We start from the raw sequence: 10,623 nt of genomic DNA, 5'->3' as shown, positions 1-10,623 counted from the left end.
CCTATCCCTTCACTCACCTATCAGTCCCCTCTATCCATACACATAGATTTGTCTTAATGCAATCTTTGCGTTTATAAAGAAATGAATCAGACATTTATATGTGTCACTGAAGTAATGAAACTCCTCTAAAAGCAATTGCTACTTCCTTTTTGGCAGTTTTCTTAAAATCAAGATTGAGCAAATCTGAATGAAGTTACTCTTTCCATCTAGAATTTGTATACTGTGTCAAGAAAATTCTCAATTTAACCTGTATTTGGTGTAGCAAATACCTTTCTTAGTTCGTTAAGCCCCCACCGGACTCTGTAACTATACCAGGTCAGTAGAAAGACTTTGCTAGAAGATATACTTAACAACAAAGCAATGTGAAACTTCAAAATCTCAGGTCTTTGTCTATCACTCAGGCAGACATGCAGACACTGAAATGCGGGAGTGATTCTAAATGTCATGGCATAAGACCATCATTTCAGTGCAGGGTAAATACAATGAAAAATATAGCAAATGCATTTTTAAAAACATATTTGTTTATTTATTTATTTTTGTTTTTATTTTTTTTTTTCCAAAGGCTGTACATGGGCTGGATCTGATGAAGCTTGCAGCATCTATGTTTGTTGTTATAGAAGAGATGGATCCAGGTTGCAAGATGCAGACTGTATGTCATGAGAGCCATTCTGGCAGGCTGTGTCTGACTCTGGGCCCCAAGTTATGGGACCAAGTGAAGTGTTTGTGCTCTCTACAGCCACAGCACATAACATTTTTTGATTTTATATAAATGAACGTACAACCATTATCATGCACTACACCAACACTACTGTAGAGTAACTGAATAATAACATATGAGATCAGCAGCCACAAAAAGAAACTATTTTAAATTACTTGTAATTGATACAAGGTAAATTAAGTCATATGGATACTAAGGATGTATCAACGTTGTAGCTGATCTTAGTATTTGCAATTCATTTTAAACTTTTTTTTTTTTTTTTTTTTTTTTTTTTCTTGTTTAGTCTGTAATTGGGAATGCCATTGATCATTTCTGGATCTGAAAGACTCTGAAGAGATCTGCTAAGTCCACATCAGTAGAGGTGTTCAATAAGAAATTGAGGTTTTAGTTTAGTCTACCCCAGACCTTTTGCAACAGTATTTCTCCTGTGCTGTTCTTATGCTCTTGTTAATAATCTGAGAGACTTGCAACTGACAATCCCAATACTGTTGTTACTTGCAGGTCCCACAGAAAGCAATTGCCTTTCATGTTGGAAACACCCTTTCTTCTCCTTCCTTTACCTGCCATCTGGCTGCAGCTTCTGCTTTGCACTACATGGCCCAAAAATCACATTTGCAGGAAGCTCAGCAATGAATCTGCCCTGCAGCACCTTTCCCACTCAACACATGCTCCCATCAGCAATGACTATTACATCATAACTACCGTATCACACGCAGAAACACAAATGGGAAATTTGTGCAGATCCTGATGAAAACTATTGAGTTACTGTGGGGGAAGTACTATGAGGAGAAACACCTGCTCCAGTGGGAAGGGTGCCTAGGGCAGGATACTCATCTGGATAGCTGCTGGGGAGCATTTTTCTATTCTCTCTCTGGCTCTCTCTCCCTTCCTCCATCTCTCCCTCTTTCTCCTCCTTGTGCCTATGTCCCTCCCCCTTCCTATCTGTCATTCCATCTCTCCCTCTTGTTTCTAGTTCTCTTATTTTCCCACAGCAGTAGTTTCATCATTACAGTCAATGTGGTTCATCAGCTGTGGACCCCACTAATAAACCTTCATTCACATGTACTAAGAACACTTTTTGTATCCCTACAGTTGCAATACTATGTCCAGTCCATCACTGGACATATCTTCAAATTCAAATGAATACTTCAAAACAAATTATATTAGAAAAAAATAACCTTTAGTAAACTGTTCATATTGAGGAAAAACTTCAACAAGATTACTATAGAATCAGTATGAGTATTAATATAATTATTAGTCCCCCCACCCATTTTTTTAAAGCCTTTTAACAAAAGTTCTTATAAAATCCTGCTAAAACACTACAATTTATGTTATTAGACCAGGTAATGTTAACTTTTTTATGGTTGCCTAAGACAGCTGTGAAAACAATGACTTTTCAACAATGAAAAAAAAAAAAAAACAAAACAAAACTAGTTTTAGCTACATTAATGAGATAGAGGAAGACATGGGATGATAGCATGATTTATTTATTTTTTTAAGGTAAAAGGGCAATCATCTACAGAAAGTCAATATTTGCTGTAATAAAAAGTAGGAAAAAATTTATTGCTACAACATGCTTGAATAATATTGAGCATAAAGTAAATATCAGCAACTACATTTTAACAGCCAATAAATTTGCAAAGAATATGCAGGTGAAATAACTCAAAGTCTCTCAAACAGCAACAAAATTGACATATAGGCAGTGGACTGTACTAGAAAAAAGATCAGATATAAAAACTTATTTTTAAACATGACTACAGTGTATTGACAGATTTACACTGGGGAAAAGTTTGATGACAAATAGTGCCATTCTAAATAAAGCCTATCCTAAACATTTTCAGTGAAAATGATTGAAAATTTTCAAATAGATGTGAAATATAGCAATTTCAGATTTTGGAGACAAGAGGTTAAAAATACTAGCTCTAGTTCTGAATATAGAATTTCTAATATAAAGCTTAGTGATTTATCAGAGAATACAGGTTATATTTTCATTATACTAGGATGTATTAATATTTGTATCAAAAGTCCATGTTTTCTTCACATTGAAGTATTTTCTCCCCCAAAGTCATGAAGACACCAGATTCAATATATTTAGCAGCTTGCTGAAACAAACTGACAGCAATATAGAAGTACATTTGTTTCTTGGAAACTGTAGGTTTTTTTTTTTATATATATTTTAAGTACATCTTAGCATTAGCATGTAACAGTCAATTTTATCTTACTTCATATCCTGTTCACATGGCATGCTAAAGACATATATAGGGCTTAACTGAGGCTGCTGTCTCCTATCTATTGCTCCCAGTACTTCCAAACTGTCATTAAGTAATTCTGTTTTACTCCATGGTGAAATTTTCTACTAAAAACTTTAGGCACATATTTAAACCTCCGTGTGTTTCTCGATAGAACAAGACTACCGACTTAGTAATGCCTATGCTGACAACTGCTACAGAGAAACCTCTGTTCTTAAAAACACACAAAAGTGAAAAACAGCATGGTATAAATGGAAGCTATTTTTGCTCCAATGCCATTTTTATATTTTAAATATTTCTCAAAGTCTGGAGTTCTTGTACTGGATGTAATTGCAATTGTTTCTTACTCATTATAGGTTACATCATTTTTGGTGTTTTCATGAATTATAGAAGGCTGACATCGCCTGAGTCAGAAATCATGAGAACTACAGTCAACCTCTAGGGACACACAGGTACGCAGATGGGGTTGAGCAAAAGTGGTTCATTGTACAGTAATACGCTGCAATACAAAGCAGTGAAAGAAGCCACATGCTTTCATTGCATACAGAAAACGTGGAGGCTGTCAGGATATCTCCTTGGACCACAACAGGTTCTCTTTCATAGAGGCAAAATTGAGTAACATTAATTTTGGCTTTAGCCATTCTGTTCCTAAGAATACGGAGAGCGACAAAATATTAAGGGACTTTCCAAAATTTTGCATGTTCATATTAAAAGTTACACAAAGATATATGCTGTATCTTTAAAAAAGGTCAGTTCTTGTTTACATAGTTCTCTCAATTTCAATGAGGATTTTCAATAAGCAGCAATGAAGACTTCTCAGTACAGAAGGGATCCAGCTGCGGAACTTTAAAAACAGGATGTAAAAAAGACTTTTGGGAGCCAACAGGGTGCATCCAAGAGTGCTGAAGAAGCTGGCAGATATCATTGTGAGGCCATTCTTTATTCTCTCTGACAAGTCGTGACATCTGGGAGAAGTTCCTGAGGACTAGAACAGAGCAAATAGCACCCTCTACCACCAAGAAAGACATGAAGACAGATCCCGCGAAGTAAAGACCAGTCAGCACCATGTTGATCCCAGAGAAACTGATGGAGCAAATAATAGTAGAAACTGTTTCTAAACTATGAAGGACAAGGAGATGATTGGGAGCAGTCAACATGCATTCATGAAGGATAAATCACAGAATCACAGAATGGCTGAGGTTGGAAGGGACCTCTGGAGATCATCTGGTCCAACTCCCCTGTTCCAGTAGGATCACATGGAGCAGGTTGTCCAAAACCTGTACAGGTGGCTTTTGAATATCTCCAAGGAGGGAGACTCCACAACCTCTCTGACCAACCTATGCCAGTGTTCCATCACTTGCACAGTAAAGTGCTTCCTGCAGACAGAACCTCTTGTGGTCCCGTTTCTGCCTGTTGCCTCTTGTCCTGGCACTGGGCACCACTGAAAAGAGCCTGGCTTCAACCTCTTTGCACCCTCCCTTTAGGTATTTATATAGACTGATGAGATTCCCCAAGCCTCCTCTTCTTCAGGGTGAACTATCACAGCTGTGTCATAAGGGAGATGCTCCCTTGATCATCCTGGTGGCCCTCTGCTAGACTCTCCAGTATGTCCAGGTCTCTCTTGTACCTGGGGACCCAGAACTAGCCATAGTACTCCAGGTGTGTCCACACCAACACCAAGCAGAGACAAAGGATCACCTCCCTCCACCTTCTGGCAACACTTTGCCTAATGTAGCTCTCTTTGCTGTCTCTTGTTCAGCTGGGTATCCACCAGGAACCCCAGAGCCTCTTCTGCCAAGCTGCTTTGCACCTGGGTGCCTGGGGTTGTTCCTGACCAGGTGTAGGTCTTTGCACTTATTGAATTTCCTGAGCTTCCTGTCAGCCCATTTCTCCAGCTGTCAAGGTCCCTCTAGGTGGCAGCATGACCCCTGGCATGTTCACTGCTGCTCCCAGTTCTGAGAGGGTACACCACAGCCATCATCCAGATTGTTGATGAGCATGTTGACCAGTATTGCCCCCAGCATTAACCCGTGGTGTTACCATTACCACCAGTTACTGGCCCCCAAGTAGACTTCGTTCCACTGGTCACCACCTGCTTGGCCTGGCCATTCAGCCAGTTTTCAGTCCACCTCACTGTCTGCCCATCCGCCCCACAAATCAGCAGCCTGTCTCTGAGGACCTTTTGGGAGGCAGTGTCCTGAAGGTCAGCAACATCCACTGCTCTCCCCTCATCTGTGAAGCTGGGCATTTTGTTGCAGAAATTTATCAAGCTGGCCAGGCATGACTCCCCCCTGGTGAATGAATCCTTGCTGATTACACCCAATGTTTGTTTGTTTGTTTGTTTGTTTGTTTTTTCTCCTTCATGTGCCTGGGAATAGTTTCCAGGATTAGCTTCTTCATTACCTGCCCAGCAACCAAAGTGAGGCTGACAGGCCTGTTATTCCCCAGGTCTACCTTTTTCCTCTTCTCAAAGTTAGGAGTGACATTTGTTTTCCTCTCATCTTTGGGCACCTTTCCCAGCTGCCACTGTAAATCAAAATGAATCAAGTATTGCCTTGCAGTGACATTTGCTAGCTCTTAGCAAATCACCTTAGCGCTCACAGGTGTGTCCCATCAGGGCCCATAGACTTCTGTGTATCTACTTAAGCATTCTCTGACCTGATCTTCTTCCTCCAAGGATGCATATTCCTTGTTCCAGTCTTTCCTGCCCCACCTCTGGGACCTGGGATTCCTGAAGGCCAGTCTTGCTGGTAGACTGAGGCAGAGAAAGCACACAGTATGTCAGGTTTTTCCTTGTCCTGTGTAACCAGGTTCCCTGTGTCATTCCGCAATGGGCCCACATTCTCCTTAGTCTTCCCTTTGTCATCAAGGTACTTATGGTGCCTTTCCTGTTGTCTTTGACATCCTTGGCTGGATTTAACTCCATTAGGGTTTTAGTTTTCCCAGCTTCACCCTGGATGTTTGGGCAAAGTCTCTGTGTTCCATGCAGGACTCCTGGCATTTTTGCCTTACCTCCTCTTCATTGGGATGGGTCTCTTTATCTTGGAGAAGATTATTCTTCAACATTAACCAACTTTCTTGGGTCTTATCTAATGGGGGTCTTCCAAACAGGTCCTTGAAGAGGCCACATCCTGTTTTCCTGAAGTCCAGGGCTGTGAGCTTGCTTTTCACTCTCCTCACTGCCCTCAGGATCTTGAACTCCAGCATCTCATGTTGGAGGCAGCCAGGGCTGCCTTTGACCTTCACAGTCCCAACGTGTGCCTCATCATTGATGAGCACGAGGTTAGAACACTTCTCTTTGGCTCCTCTATCACTCAGAGGTAGAAGTTATTGTCAATGCATTCCTAGATTGCTTACACACTGCTGTGTTGACCCTCCAACGGATATCAAGGTGGCTGAAGTCCATCATGAGGTCAAAGGCCTGTGAACTCAAGGCTGCTCCTATTTATAAAGGGCTTTATCCACTTGTTCTTCCTGGTCAGGTGGCCTGTAGCAGACAACCACTATGATGTCACCTTTACCTGACCTCTCTTTAATGCTAACTTTTAAGCACTCCATCAGCTCCTCATCTATCTCTAGGCAGAGTTCCATGTACTCCAGCTACTCTCTCACATAGAGGGCAACTCCCCAGACTGTCTTTCCTAATGAGCCTATACATTGCAACACTTCAGTCATGAAGTCATCTCACCAAGTCTCTGTGATCCCAATAAAATCCCCACACATACTCCAGTACTGCTCAGGGGCAACTCAGCTGGAAAGCATCTTGGCATAATTGGAACAAGCTGTCTAGAGAGGTTGAGGAGCCTACATCCTTGAAGATACTCAAAACTCTATTGAACAAGGCCCTGAGCTGGCCCTGCTTTCAGCATGGGGATGTTGGACTACAGACCTCCAGAAGTCTGTTTCAACCTCAACTATCCAGTGGTCCTGTGAAATCAATATTCCAGAAATTATTAATTATTTATTTACCTACTCTAGGACTTTGGAAGTAACTGTATTTTTTCTCTAGGTGTAGAGTCAAAACAGACATACAGACAAGATGAGGTTGGATGAGACTGAAGATTATTACCTTTTAAACAAATTTTGCAGGTTGTTTCGTACAACTTTTAGAAAACACACCAGAACAAGCAGCAATAGTTGTATTTATTCATAAATATGTATCTTCCTTCTGGTTGATACCTTTCAAGCATTGCCAATTCTGTCCACAATCCTTCGTTGACAGTCTGGTACAACAGGGACAGTGTCATCTTATACAGATTTTCAATGTGTCAGGTGCCTAAGCACTGCCACAGCTTCTTTTGTTTGATACAAGCCACCATATAGACACAGTGACATAGAATGCATCCTGTATAATTGTTGATTTTGTGAACATTTTGAGAGTTCTCTTTTCACCTAATTGAAGCAGATATTCATATCTAGGCACATGAAGTTTTAGTCCTGATGCATAAGTGATATGTCTTCTCAAACACTGTAAAACATGGTCTTTATAGGTAACGATTAAAAATGAACGAAATGGCCGGTGAACGGAGCAAATGTTTTAGTCATCTAAATATAACCTTTCTGTGTACATTTAATGTCCTCTCTAAACTAAAAATTGTCTCTCTCTCTTTTTTTTTTTTTTCCCTGTTGTTCTGTTCTCTGCTCTTCTACAATGGAAGAGGGAAATGACTGCCATTCCGATAATACCAGGACAATGAAAAACAATTTTCATCTCTGCAATAAGACATTGAAAATAATAGCTCCAAAAACTTGAACATAAATAAATGCTGTGTATGAAGCAATTTTGTGGCTACATTTATCATATTGTACAGTTACAGAGGAAAGATTCAAAATGTGCAGTCTTGGAGATTACTATTAATAAATTCCCGTTAGCCTGATTTCCTAAAGAACTGAGGATTAGGCAATTGTGCTGTCTGTCCTTCTGTGGTGGTTCTACCTTGCTAGGCAGCTGAACTCCACCAAACTGCTCTCTCATTCCCCCTCCTCCTCAGAGGAGGGGAAGAAGAAAAGGAAAGAAACAATTCATGGGTTGAGATAAGAATGATTTAATTAAAGGAAAAAGAATAATTATTAAGGAAGAATTATTATTACATAGTTTAACTAAAGGGAAAAAAGGGAGAGGGGCAAGGGAAAAACAAATAAACAAACAAAAAGCAACAAGCAAAGGATATGTGGAAGTGCAGAGGAAAGAAATTACTCTCTACTTCCCACCACTGAGCAATGCTTGACCATGTCTTTGAAACAGGGCCTCAACACACATAGCCGTTGTTTGGGAGGACAGACATTTTCACAATGACAGCCCACCCTTCCCCTGTTCTTTCTTTTTCTGCCTTTTATTGCTGAGTGTGACACCACATGGTATGGAATATCCGTTGGTTGGTTTAGGTCAGCTGCCCTGGTGATGTTCCTTCCTTGCCTTTTGCCCACCCCAGCCTTCTGGCTCTGGAGGGGTTGGAGGAAGTTCTGATGCAGTGCCAGCACTGCTCAGAAGTACACACAACACTGGAGTGATACCAATGCTGTTCTAGCTACAGGTGCAGAGCACACCACTATATGGACTGCTGCAGGGAAAGTTAACTCTGTCCCAGACAGACCCAGTACACGTCCCCAGTCACTTTTGGACCTCCTGGATTATTTTGACCCAGTTTGGTGAGAGCATGGAAGAAGGAGCAAGCTTAACTGAAAAAAAAATGCACATTCTTTCACATTTTGAGAAAATTAGAAGCTGAATAGCTGAGAGGGAGGGTCTGAAATGTATTGCTGAATGAAAAACTGCAGTCTGATCTCAGCAGGTCTTCTCTCTAACTAAGGAGTTAATTATTCAGCTTGTATGTACTGGCTAGCCTGGTGCAACAGTAAACGACAACCCACAGAGGATCTGAACAGTGAAGCTGATTTCAGAACCAAAAAAGATTAGAGCTTCTATCTTACCTGATCATCTGACATACTCACTCACTTGCTGCCCTTCAGCATCACCATTCCCAGGTCTCAACTTGTTTTCTCCGCAGGAAGGTCTCTGCCATTCTAGGATGGTTCAGCAGAAAGTCATGTTGGTTCCTGCTGTTTTGTCTCTCACAGGCTCCAGTTTTGGATATTAGTGCCCAAGGTTTAGTCTAGCTGCTATCAAAATTGACAGCCAGCCTGTAACAACTGCAGTGAGCGAGTAGCAGTCTTGTGCTTCAGAGTTTCAAAGATCAGCCTCATATATTCACATACCCCCAGCACACAGACAAAATCTTCTGCCTTTTAGCATGCACAATGTAAACTATTTTTTCATCTGTGATGCCAAGGCACATACATGTACATACATGTACAAGCCACAGTACTGAGCCGTCCCTGTCAGTTAAAGGTATGGGAGGGAAGGAAGATGTTGGAACAAACCAAAGATGCTGTAGCAGAGTAACTGGACACTGCTTACCAGCACACATCAGCACATGTGAAAGCAGCTGAGATTAGTCTGACTGCTCAGGAGCCATTGTCAGAGCAACATGTCTGTTCTGCCCATCACACACTTAAAAAATAATTCTGCTACACTGAGATGGAGAAAGAACACCTGACACTAAGTAATTGAATTATAAAATGTAGACATAAACAATTTTTTTATCTTTCATACAATATTTTATATACTTACATAATTTCATAATTAATATAATACATTTTAATATATATATTAAAATTATGAAATTATAATATTTTACCATAAAGATGACAAGTTCCACCATGCTGCTCTTCAGGAGGAGCCTGGTTTAGCAGTCTAACCAGAATTAGATAGCTCATGAAATAAGCTTCAAAGGTAATCTGGAATCAAGAAAGAAAAAAAAAAAGCTAAAACAATAAAGAAAATAATTATTTTGTTCAAATGTTTTATTCTTTCTTTAGTTCTAAGAAGAGATCATAATGGAAGTTTGAATCACAACACTTCATATTAATAAACTTAAATACTTGATCAGTTTGCGAGCTAATGGATCTTTGATGCATTACAATACATAACAGAATTCACTGGTGCTTTGAGTTGCTGAGAAAGATGTACTTTAAGGGTAATTGTAGTTTTTCAGCCAAATATGCTGCACAACTTTGTCTGCAAAACAGCTTACAGCTTTGAGAACTCAGAAAAGGAGAACGTCTCTAGAGCTTAAAATGCAAGGACACATGCTCTGTTTTCTGTCAGCTTATGTAACTAACTGGCAATGAGGATAGTATTAGCACTAGACAGCAGTACTGTATCCCTAAAATGTAAGGTCTCTCATGGTGGTGTGATGTGTGAGAGGATTAAAAATCAGGATTAGTCTGGAACATTTCAAAGATTGATTATTCTCCTCACGTGCCAGTTCTTCAATAATTCTTGCACAGCTGCAGAAAACCTCAGATGGCAGATCCTCAGGAGAAAAGACCTTTGAGAGTGTTTTCCGGAGTTTGGTGCTGTTTTTATTTACTATTATTTTACGTTATTAAAAGGAGAACGTGATTATTGGGGCACACAGCTTAGCTGTTTCTGCTGGTAGTGCTAATTCACTCACCTCACCACGGACCCTTGGTGTGGGTTGTCATTTATGTCACTCTGGGGATCATCAGTAGCAGAAAATTGAAATTTTTGACCTCTGGATTTAATGTATGAACTAGAAGAAGCAGAATTAAAGTAACAGTAACATCTTCCAA

General features: G+C 40.2%; 1 long non-coding RNA gene across 1 annotated transcript; it reads left to right on the top strand.

Moving 5' to 3' along the window:
- Nucleotides 1–560: 560 nt before the first annotated feature.
- LOC140000788 (uncharacterized) lies at nucleotides 561–8,046 on the top strand. Its single transcript, XR_011806000.1, has 3 exons — nucleotides 561–649; nucleotides 3,324–3,419; nucleotides 7,626–8,046. It is a non-coding gene; the product is annotated as an uncharacterized lncRNA (long non-coding RNA).
- Nucleotides 8,047–10,623: the final 2,577 nt, after the last annotated feature.

This window comes from Anas platyrhynchos, chromosome Z, assembly GCF_047663525.1.
Source record: "Anas platyrhynchos isolate ZD024472 breed Pekin duck chromosome Z, IASCAAS_PekinDuck_T2T, whole genome shotgun sequence".
In the NCBI taxonomy this organism is placed as follows: Eukaryota; Metazoa; Chordata; class Aves; order Anseriformes; family Anatidae; genus Anas; species Anas platyrhynchos.
The sequence above is the reverse complement of the archived record's forward strand: the minus strand, read 5'-3'. Positions and strand labels throughout refer to the sequence as shown.